This window comes from Alexandromys fortis, unplaced genomic scaffold, assembly GCF_014885135.2.
Source record: "Alexandromys fortis isolate MF-2015 unplaced genomic scaffold, M_Fortis_MF-2015_v1.1 scaffold_67, whole genome shotgun sequence".
NCBI classification, from domain to species: Eukaryota; Metazoa; Chordata; class Mammalia; order Rodentia; family Cricetidae; genus Alexandromys; species Alexandromys fortis.
Genome location: NW_026067945.1, coordinates 7,838,050 through 7,848,330, shown reverse-complemented (window position 1 = coordinate 7,848,330; position 10,281 = coordinate 7,838,050). Strand labels below are relative to the sequence as shown.

General features: G+C 43.0%; 1 pseudogene; it reads right to left on the bottom strand.

The window, feature by feature from the left end:
- Positions 1-8,791: 8,791 nt before the first annotated feature.
- On the bottom strand, positions 8,792-9,372 carry LOC126505914 (prohibitin 1-like; annotated as a pseudogene).
- Between the last annotated feature and the right edge of the window lie 909 nt (positions 9,373-10,281).

The window sequence follows — 10,281 nt, the reverse complement described above, 5'->3', positions numbered from 1 at the left end:
TCAGTAATTGATTTCTTTTTTTAATTGTTCTTATTGAGCTATATATTTTTCTCCCCTCTCTTCCCTTCCTCTTCCCACCCCTTCTACCCTGTCTTATGATCCCCATGCTCCCAACTCACTCAGAAGGTCTTGTCTTTTTCTACTTTCCATGTAGATTAGATCCATCTATGTCTCTCTTAGGGTCTTCTTTGTTGTTTACATTCTCTGAGGTTGTGAATTGTAGGCTGGTTTTTCATTGCTCTATGTCTAAAAGCCACTTATGAGTGAGTACATATTGGGTCTGGGTTACCTCACTCAATATGATGTTTTCTAGATCCATCCATTTGCCTGCAAATTTCAAGATGTCATTAGTTTTTTCTGCTGTGTAGTACTTAATTGTGTAAAGTTACCACATTTTTCTTACCCATTTTTCAGTTGAGAGACATTTAGGTTGTTTTCAGGTTCTGGCTATCACAAATAATGCTGCTATGAACATAGTTGAGCACATGTCCTTGTAGTATGATTGAGCATCCTTTGGGTATATACCTAAAAGTGGTATTACTTGAGGAAGGTTGTTTTCTCTTTTGTTTTTCAGAAATTGCCATTGATATTCAAAGTGTCTGTACCAGTTTGCACTCCCACCAGCAATGCAGGAGTGTTCCCTTTACCCCACATCCTCTCCATCATAAGCTGTAATCAGTGTTTTTGATCTTAGCCTTTCTTACAGGTGTAAGAGGGAATCTCAGAGTTGTTTTGATTTGCATTTCCCTGATAGCTAATGATTTTGAACATTTTCTTAAGTATCTTTCAGACATTTTAGATTCATCTTTTGAGGGTTGTCCGTTTAAGTCCATACTCCATTTTTTTATTGGATTATTTGTTCTTTTGAGGGCCCATTTCTTGAGTTCTTTGTATATTTTGGAGATTAGCCCTTTGTCTGCTGTGGGGTTGGTAAAGATCTTTTTCCATTCTGTAGGCTGTCGTTTTGTCTTGTTGACCACGTCCTTTGCTTTACAGAAGCTTCTCAGTTTCAGGAGGTCCCATTTATTAATTATTTCTCTCAGTGTCTGTGCTGCTAGGGTTATATTTAGGAAGTGGTCTCCTGTGCCAATGCATTCAAGTGTACTTCTCACTTTCTCTTCTATGAGATTCAGTGTGGCTGGCTTTATGTTGAGGTCTTTGATTCATTTGGAGTTGAATTTTGTGCATGGTAATAGATACGGATCTATTTTCATTCTTCTACGTGTTTCTATCTGGTTATGCCAATTCCATTTGTTGAATACGCTTTCTTTTTTCCATTTTATATTTTTTGCTTCTTTGTCAAAAATCAGGTGTTCATAGGTGTGTGGATTGATATCCAGGTCTTCAATTTGATTCCATTGGTCCTCCTGTCTGTTTTTATGCCAATACCAGGCTATTTTCAGTACGGTAGCTCTGTAGTAGAGTTTGAAATCAGGGATTGTGATGCCTCCAGAAGTTCTTTTATTGTACAGGATTGTTTTGGCTACTCTGGGTTTTTTGCTTTTCCATATAAAGTTGAGTATTGTTCTTTCTACTAACCAGCATGCTTATTTGTATGGATCATACATAGAGTTCCTTGTCCCTGAAGACTACTGACTGAACAGACAAGCCCCTTGCCCTGACACCTTTTTCTAAGGTACCTATAGTCTAAGGCTCAGGGTCTTATTCTTTGCTAGTCGGCATCCAGATTTAGTTTTAATCCATTTTCCAAAGTTCACTGGCAACTTCTGGAGCTCTACTATAATCATAATTAATTCTGGGGGCAGATCCTCAGGTTTTCCTGGCCTCTGGCTACAGCAGATGAGAATTTCTTTGTATGCTGCCAAGAGGCCCCTTGGCTTCCATGCTTGGCTATAAATTAGTCACTAATCATCATCAGCTTTGCCTTGTTTTCCTCAGATTCAGAAATAGAAAAGCCGTACATTTCATTGTTCTCCTACTCACTGCTGCTTTAGCAGTGTGCAGGTAGCTGCAGCAGGCACTGTGCTCACGCACCCACCTAGTCCCTCTCCCATGGTCTAGCGCAGGTCGCACCGGGGCAAGTTCATGTATCGCCCACTATAGCGGACAGGGGCTCGTTGCTCCATGCTATCACTGATGTGATCCTCTTTGTCTGCCAGCCAGAGAGGTAGAACTCCAAAACTCCATTAAAATTCTTTCCCCTAGAACCAATCCTGGTAGCAATCCCGTGTGATGACCTCCTTAGGAAAGAGGCTCTATCCTGTTACTCTGACCATTTTTACTGGAGTATTGTCTCAGTAACACTGAGGGAGTGAGGAAGGCAAGACTGAGCAAGAAGCATGGCAGAGCAGTAACTCCCCAGAGGGAGAATTACCCCATGGAAAAAAGGACAGTTGTGGGGTTTGTTACAAAGGTAATGACTGTCTGGTAATGACTGTCTAACAATTATAACTTCTCTAGAAATAGTCTCAGGTCTTGAAGAGAATACTTACATGAATTAGAAATTATAGGTTGGCCACCCTTTAACAGCTAAAGTAGAGCTGGTTCCTTAGTGGAGACGGGTTCCAAACTGTTTTGTGGACCACTGAAACCTCATGTAGTATAACATGCTACCTACGTAATGTTTTCTCCTAAATATACATGCTTAGTTTAATTTATAAATTAAGTACAACAGGAGATAAACAACAGCAACCTTATCAAAATAATTCAATGAGATCATTATAAGAATATAGCATAACAAAATGATTTTGAAACTCGTGAATTATATATCTCTGATATTTTCTTTTATTTTAAAATACACATGTGTGTATGCATGTGTGCGCACATATGCGTGCGTGTGTGTGTGTGCATGTGTGTGTCCATGTGTATGAGTGCAGGTGCATGGATGCCATGCCATGGACATGGAGATTAGAAGATCAGGTGTCAATCCTTACAGTCCACCCTGTCTCGGGCAGGCTCTTGATTTCCTACTGCACATGTCTGGCTTGCTTTGTCTGTAAGCTTCTGAAGATTTCCCTGCCTTTGTTGTCCACCTCACCCACGGAGTGCTGGAATTACAGATGTGAGCTGCCACGTGTAGCTTTGACTGGGCTCTAGGGATACGAACTCAGGTCCTCCTTCTTGCACAACAAACGCTTGGACCACTGAGCCATTTCTCTAACCCATTTTTGGTATTATCTAGTGAGATCATAGTCGAATCTCAGTAGCTGAAATCACAAAACAAAAAGCACAAGGAGAGCATCACTGTCTTGTGATGTGCACCCTCGAGTGGGATCCAGGTGTGTTGTTATTATTTTCAGGGACGGTAAGCCATCCTTTGGATTTCAGGGGAAGTTCACCACTTTGAATTGGAGGCTTTCTGTTTACTTGTTTATGCTTGTTGGGGAAGCCTCTCAAAGTTAATTATACTTAAGAGAATAATACTCTCCCAGCCTGGGATAATTAGGCAGTCTAATTAACCTTTCAAGAAAAGCAAAACATAGCTTTATAGTGGCTATACCCCCTTCATTAGGTTAGCTCGGCTCATCTTACCTGGCATGTTTGATATTGCTGATTTGCATATCCTTCCCCATGGTATCGCGCCCCGTAACTTGTAAGGAAAGCACATTTTAGAATACACTGGAGACTGACTTAATGGAATTGGCTACATCACAAGCAGAGATTCCTTCTATGGGCTACGGTCCCGTCTTCATATTTGCTGCGAGGCACTTAAAAGTACAATTTAAAGTGGGGGGGAAAGCTTTTTGAGTAATCATTTTTTAAATAATTAGCTTAGGAGTAATTTGGAAACTCTCCCTTGCAGCACATTAATAATGTAAAGTACGCTCGTTCTAGAATATTTAATGCAACGCGAACTCCTTGGAGATTGTGGGGAGTTAAAGAGATCTTTAAGGACGGCTATTAATTATGGCCCAGAGACTTCTTCCTGTTATTAGGAAGCACAGCCATAAAGCAAGATAATGCTCCGTTCAGATTTCACAGTGCCTCTCCTGTTAGGCATACGAGGAACTGCAGTTAGCATCGAACTCAGTGCTGGTGAAAGCAGGCACCTCACACATGGAAGGCGAATGTCTGTACTACAGGTGGCTTCTGCGTGTAATTACTTTGTCTCAATGAGGGGATGTGCAGCAGATACCTAGGATCAAATAAACACACCACCGGCCACACATTCTACAATAAAAGCCACTACAATCATGCTCCCCTGCAAGTCCGTCTTCTCCTGTTGTGGTTTACAGTATTAGTACAGGAATTAGTACAGGTGTGGAACCACAGTATGCTGCAGTGTACTCCTGCTTTCTCCTGTCTGGGCTGATCTCTCCCCCCCCCCCCCAGGCCTTTCCCATTCTGTCCAATCCAATTATTCTTTCTCTGAATTCCCCTGGAGATCAGCATTCAAGACACATTCAAAGTATGCGTGGCTGCTCTTGTCTTCCCAGCATGCTCCCTTTATATCCAGGTTTGTGATAGGGGCCATTTCTCGAAATCTTATGGCTTCACAAATCACGCTTTTTTCCTTTTGTTTGCCCACAGCGGGAGTCCATCCTGCCTAGCGTCAAGATGTTTCTGACCTTGGCCTGCCTGCATCCCTGCTCTGCTCTATCTCAGAGGCACAGGTGACTATCAGGGCTATTTTTATCCGGGGCTTGCTGTCCTAAGTAGAGCTTGCCTTTGTCTGAAAAGCAGCAGCTGAGGAGCAGGAGGCTTACCACGGGGGGTGCTGCAAGCATCCACTCCGCTGTGGTTTCACAGTCTGTAATATCCTAAGATTTCTTCTTAGCTGTGAAGGGGGAAAAAATAGCAAGGGGCAGATCGTCCTGCTTGACTCTTTCCCAACTCTTTTAGAATAAAAGATAGATCAGTTTCTGTTGTGGGCACACTTCTCATATTTGCCTTCGTAAAGGTGTTAGGAATATTTTCCTAACGCGAGCTCTCTGCTGACACAAAATCCCAATCAAGCCAAATCAAAACAGGCCAAATTAAAAAATATCCAGGTTTGATGGGAGTTCTGCGCCCCCCCCCCCCCCCCCCCCCCCCCGTGCTGGAACAGGATCACCTGGAGGAAGGAAAAGAGACCACGTGTTTCTCTTTTGGGAGTTCACTTAAATATTCTGCGGGAGTGGTTCTGAGCACCCCCACCACCACCCAGGGAGGGGGCGGTCAGAACCTGGCCTGCTGGGATTTGGAGTCCAGAGTGCTAACTCTCAGGGTCAGGGGGCTAGGATAGATTCAAGAGGCTGGGGCCTAAGCTCCCAACTTAACAAAAGGGTGAACTTTTCATGGGGGATTGCTGGGACTTAGTTATATTTGTACTTCCTTTTCTCTCCTTAGTTGCATGCACTAAAGCCACATTGTAAACTGATGAGGGATTTGTTACTTGAAAAAGTTATAAAGAGTTTGCCCACAAGAGCGTTGCCTCATCTCATTGCAGACACGTCAGCTGCTTCACAAGTGTGAAATGAAGTTGATTGGGCCGAGGCCTGCTCGCCTGCCCGCTTTTTTATCTTTGAAACACATTCCTCATCCTAGGAAGCATTAATGTCTGCTATCAAGGGCTTACTGTAATGCATATGACACTGTCAGCGTCTCTGATGGCCCTTTGAGTGCGCTGTGAGCTGGGATCAGAGTCGGTTGTAATAACCTGCAAGATTGATCCCAAGCAAGTGAAATTGGGTTGAAAATAATTCTAATCTTGGCTTTGAAGGATGGATATGCTGAGGCTGGATGCAGATGTTCCTGGGGGAGAGAAGGTTTGGGAATCATTCAGGGAGCTGTGACGTCATCCTCCATTGCAAAACCGCATCAGTGTGGCCTAAATCCGAAAGAATGGCTTAGGACAGAGATGAAAGGCCAAGTGAGGTCTGCAGAAATGGCTCAGTGGGCCAAGTGCTACCCTGCAGGTTGAGGACCTGAGTGTGGATACTCAGAACCTAGGCACAATCAGGTGTGTAGTTCCAGCATTCTTAGGGCAAGATAGAAAGTTGATACTGAAGAATCTCCAGTTAGCCAGTAGCATACAATGGTGAACAAGGGCCTTGTCTCAAACAATGTGGATGAGGACTGACATATGAGATTGCCACTGATATCCATACGCGCACACACACATACACATACACACACACTTGAATTTAAAAATTAAATAAAATTGTGTAATTTTATTTAATTACACCACCAAAAAGTGTGTGTGTGTGTGTGTGTATGTGTGTGTGTGTGTGTGTAGGGGGGTAATTTGAAGGCTATCACAGAAATATAATTGTTTATTTTAAAGTCAAACAAGTTCTATCTTACTGGTGTTTGGAAAGGAGAAAGTATAAAGGGAGAAAGAAAACTATTTGAGATTGTAGATTAGTATTTGCGTGTCCATCCATTTAGACTGCTTGTGTCAAGCTCCTGCTGTCCTCTAAGTGCAGGATATATCACAGCAAGACAACTGTCACACTTTCCCCTGGAGTCCAGAGCCCATTAAGAGAAAGAGGACTTTCTACTTTCAACTACTTGACCCCCCCGGAAGAAGAACAACACAAAGCTAATCATACAGACAAACATCCAAGATGATTTAGAGTATCTGCTAAAGGCCAAATCAATATCCACTCAAAGAATAAGATGATAAAATGTTATAAAATTAGACAAAATGATAAAAGGAAGAAGACAGGGGGAAAGTGGAGGGGGGTGGATGCCATTGTCTGTAAGGTTACTCTGCAGAACAGGAAAACCATCTCTAAGATTTCTTTTGCCCATATCCTGCACGTTTATGGAGCATAATCCATTAAATGAAATAAGCAGGGCAAAGGTTTATATTGCTGAAGAGCCTTTGATTAACTGATATGTCTTTTAGAAGATGAAAAACTCTTCTAGCAAGTACCTTTATTCTTTTACCTTCCAAGACGGAAAGTCACAAGAGATTGCAACAAATGCAATACAAGGTAGGGTATTCCCGGGGGCATGTGATCATTTGGGCAGCTAGTGAAGATACCTTTAGAAACATGCGTTTATAACTGCAGAAACAGAGCAAGAGGGGAACCCAGGAGATTTGAAGTGACTTGAACTCCGGCAGCCCAGCTGTGGAACTATATGAGGTGTGAATGTGTGGCCATGGTCAACTTGTAAGGAAGCAGTCGCAGCGATTGGAATATTATCAGTTCTCAGTGCAACCTGCTCACATGCAAATGTGTCAACATCAACCTGAAAGCCTTGCACTGAATAGCAAAGCAATGTACAACTTTCCACAGATGTAATGTGGCATGGATTTTCTCAGGGCCGTGAAGTAATGGCTCACACTTGACAATCTTGCTTTCTTAAGGAGAAGTAGCGGTGATATGGTGCCTGACCATTTGGGGAGTCACATAATCCCTATGTATAAATATCAAAAATGTAATATAGTCTGTTCACACGTTGGACAAACATGTCTTAATTATTAAGAAACCTGTGCCCCAACTCTGTTGTTAATTGAGAGGCTTTAAACAACGAAGTTTCAGTTTTGCTTTATACACAATGAAATTTCAGTTTTGCATATATATATACATATATATGTATATATATTGGCTTAATTTTCAAGGTCAATGTTTCATAAGCAATTGATTTATTTTACAAATTATTTCTCAGTCAACATATGCAGCTAATGTAACTACTGAATTAATTTGTAAGAAAAAAATAATATTCTGTTGGGATAAATGCTTGAAACCAAAGAGGGATGAGAAGTTGGACACCCAGCGTCATAATGGTGACTCATTATGCATTGTAAGACAGATGAGACAGGTTAATTATTTTATCTTCCCTCTTTCCTGAGCACTACTGCTTGTCAAACTTCTCATCCTGTATAGCAGGCCTCAAGTGGTGTAAGCAACCCAGAGGCACTGAAGATTCATAGGCAGCCCTTTCTCTTTAAATAACCACCATTATTACTGCTGTTTGTGATTGGGCATGTTTGCCATGTAGAGCATGAGGAGGTCAAAGGACAACTTTGAGGAAGTGGGTCTCTCCTTTCCCCTTTATTTGAGTTCCAGGGACTAAACCCAGGCTACCAGGCATTCTGGGCAAGCACCTCTACCCCTGAGCCATTTCACTGGCTCTGTAGGGCAGTCCTTTCTTCAAGGGCATTGAGCAGAAGATGTGGTAGGATGTGTTTGTATGGTTTAAATTGTGTTAATTAGGTTTGAGTAGTTCTAATAAGGTTAAAATTTTTGTCCTGAAATATTGATTGTCCAATCCTATGTGGGTATGAAGGTCACTCTACTCATTAATAAATGTATTTTGAATATATTTGTAAGCAGGCATCCTTCTAGAGAATAGGCTCTGGAGCTGAGGCACACTGTGTGTTCTGAGAAGGCATTGCTTGATTGGGCACTGTGCCAGAGGCAACCTGATGCTATAGTTACTAAGAAAATTGAGAAGAATCAGCGTACCTGGCATGCGCTGAATATTCTTTGTGTGTGTGTGTGTGTGTGTGTGTGTGTGTGTGTGAGAGAGAGAGAGAGAGAGAGAGAGAGAGAGAGAGAGAAACAGATGGACAGACAGACACTTTTTTTTTTTTTTTTTACTTTAAGCTAACCAGGAGATTTTATAGTGACTTCTGGGGCAGGGCAGAAGAAAAGTGCCCCCACAATGATTGGGGTTCTGGTCAGCTTAGACAAAGAAGTGCAGACAGGATATCCTTATTGGGTCTTAAGAAGCAATGACTACCCACAGTGCTTGTAGCTCATGCTACTTTAACCAGCTGTTACCTGAGATAGCCAGCAAGTTGGTGATTGGCCCTGCTGCCTTGGACTCAACCTTGGTGATTGGCCCTGCTGCCTTGGACTCAACCTTGGCAGAGATGACGGACACCTGCTGCTGCTTAGCCCTTTTCTGCCACAAACCCAGTCCTCTTTGCTTCCTGCTGAGCCACTTACTTCACTTCCATTGCTTCTGTGAACTCCGTCCCAAAAGTTAGGAGTGCCAAGATGAGCCCAAAGGCTGCTATTTGCTCAGCTTGGTCATCACTCACTTGCCCGGAGACCAGCCAGCTCTGGGTCACCAGCTCTCCATCATCAAAGTGAGCCACTACTGACTGGAGGATCTCTGTGATGATGGACGGCGGTGCTGCTCATCACTGCCTCGGATGCTGGTGGAGATCCACATCAGCTGGCTGGCCAGGGGCCGGAAGACGGTATGAAGTGTGATGCTGACATCCTGCAACTCATTGCTGTCAGTGCTGACAGGTGTCTTCTGTCCTGGGGAGCAGCAGTTAAAGATACTTTGTTTCTGTACCGAAGCAAGGGATGAGATAGCGAGTCCCTTCCCCTACCATGATGTCCTGTACTCTCTGAAGTCAATCAGAGTTGGCAGTAGGTTAGGTAAAGCGGAGTTTACCAGACCTCCAGCAACTGCTAGGACAAGACCAAACTTGCCAATGGACTCACTCACTTCGGCATCCATGATTCGTTCTGTTGAACCCACTCACACCTGCTTTTACTCAGACTGCACATCAGCGTATTCTTGATGAACTGTCCTGTACAAGGAATAGTCTAGTCCAAAGAAGCAACGAGATGAAACAGGAAAGTATGGGCTGAGCCTTGGGATGCTCGTTGTGGTGAAGATTCATACTTAGCTTGTTGAAACAAGATGGAACAAATTTAGGAAACCATTCCTGAGCCAGAGAGGAGAGCACGCGGAGCACAAGGACTTGCCGGTGTGATGTACCAAGCTACTGCAGGTATTTTGGTCTTGTTGGGCTCAGGCGAAAGGCTCGAAGCCTAAGGGTGTCATGCAAGAGTGAGAAGATGAGTCTTGAACTGTCAGAAGCCATGATGCTCACGGAGAACATTCGATAGAAAGCTGGTAGCTGGGGAGATGACCATTCTGAAAAACACTCGCCTTGTAAACCTGAGGACCTAAGTCCAGACAACCAGTGCCCACATACAAAGCCAAATGTGGTCGCAGGTGCTTGTAACCCCATGACATGAGATGGGGAGAGATTTCCCTGAAAGCTTGCTGGGTGGCTAGTGTGTAACCTGGCAAAGTTACACACACGTATTTACACACATGGGTTCACCCAGACACATATATGCACATTTAGCAACTAGAAATAAGAGGAAACAGCTCCTTGGGTCTGTTTGGAAAAGCTACCCCCCTCCCCGACAGGCTTCTTAACTTTTCCATTCGTGAAATGGCTCCAGTATTTTGTGTGTGTGACTCTGAGTACAGCCATATACAAATAGGTATATAGATCAAATGTGCATTGATAATAAATCACAAGTAAATTTAATTTTAAAAAAATTCATAAACTTGTAATTTATTAAAGAAAACAAATTTTCAGAAGAGAAAGATGTGTGTACTTGTTTACTT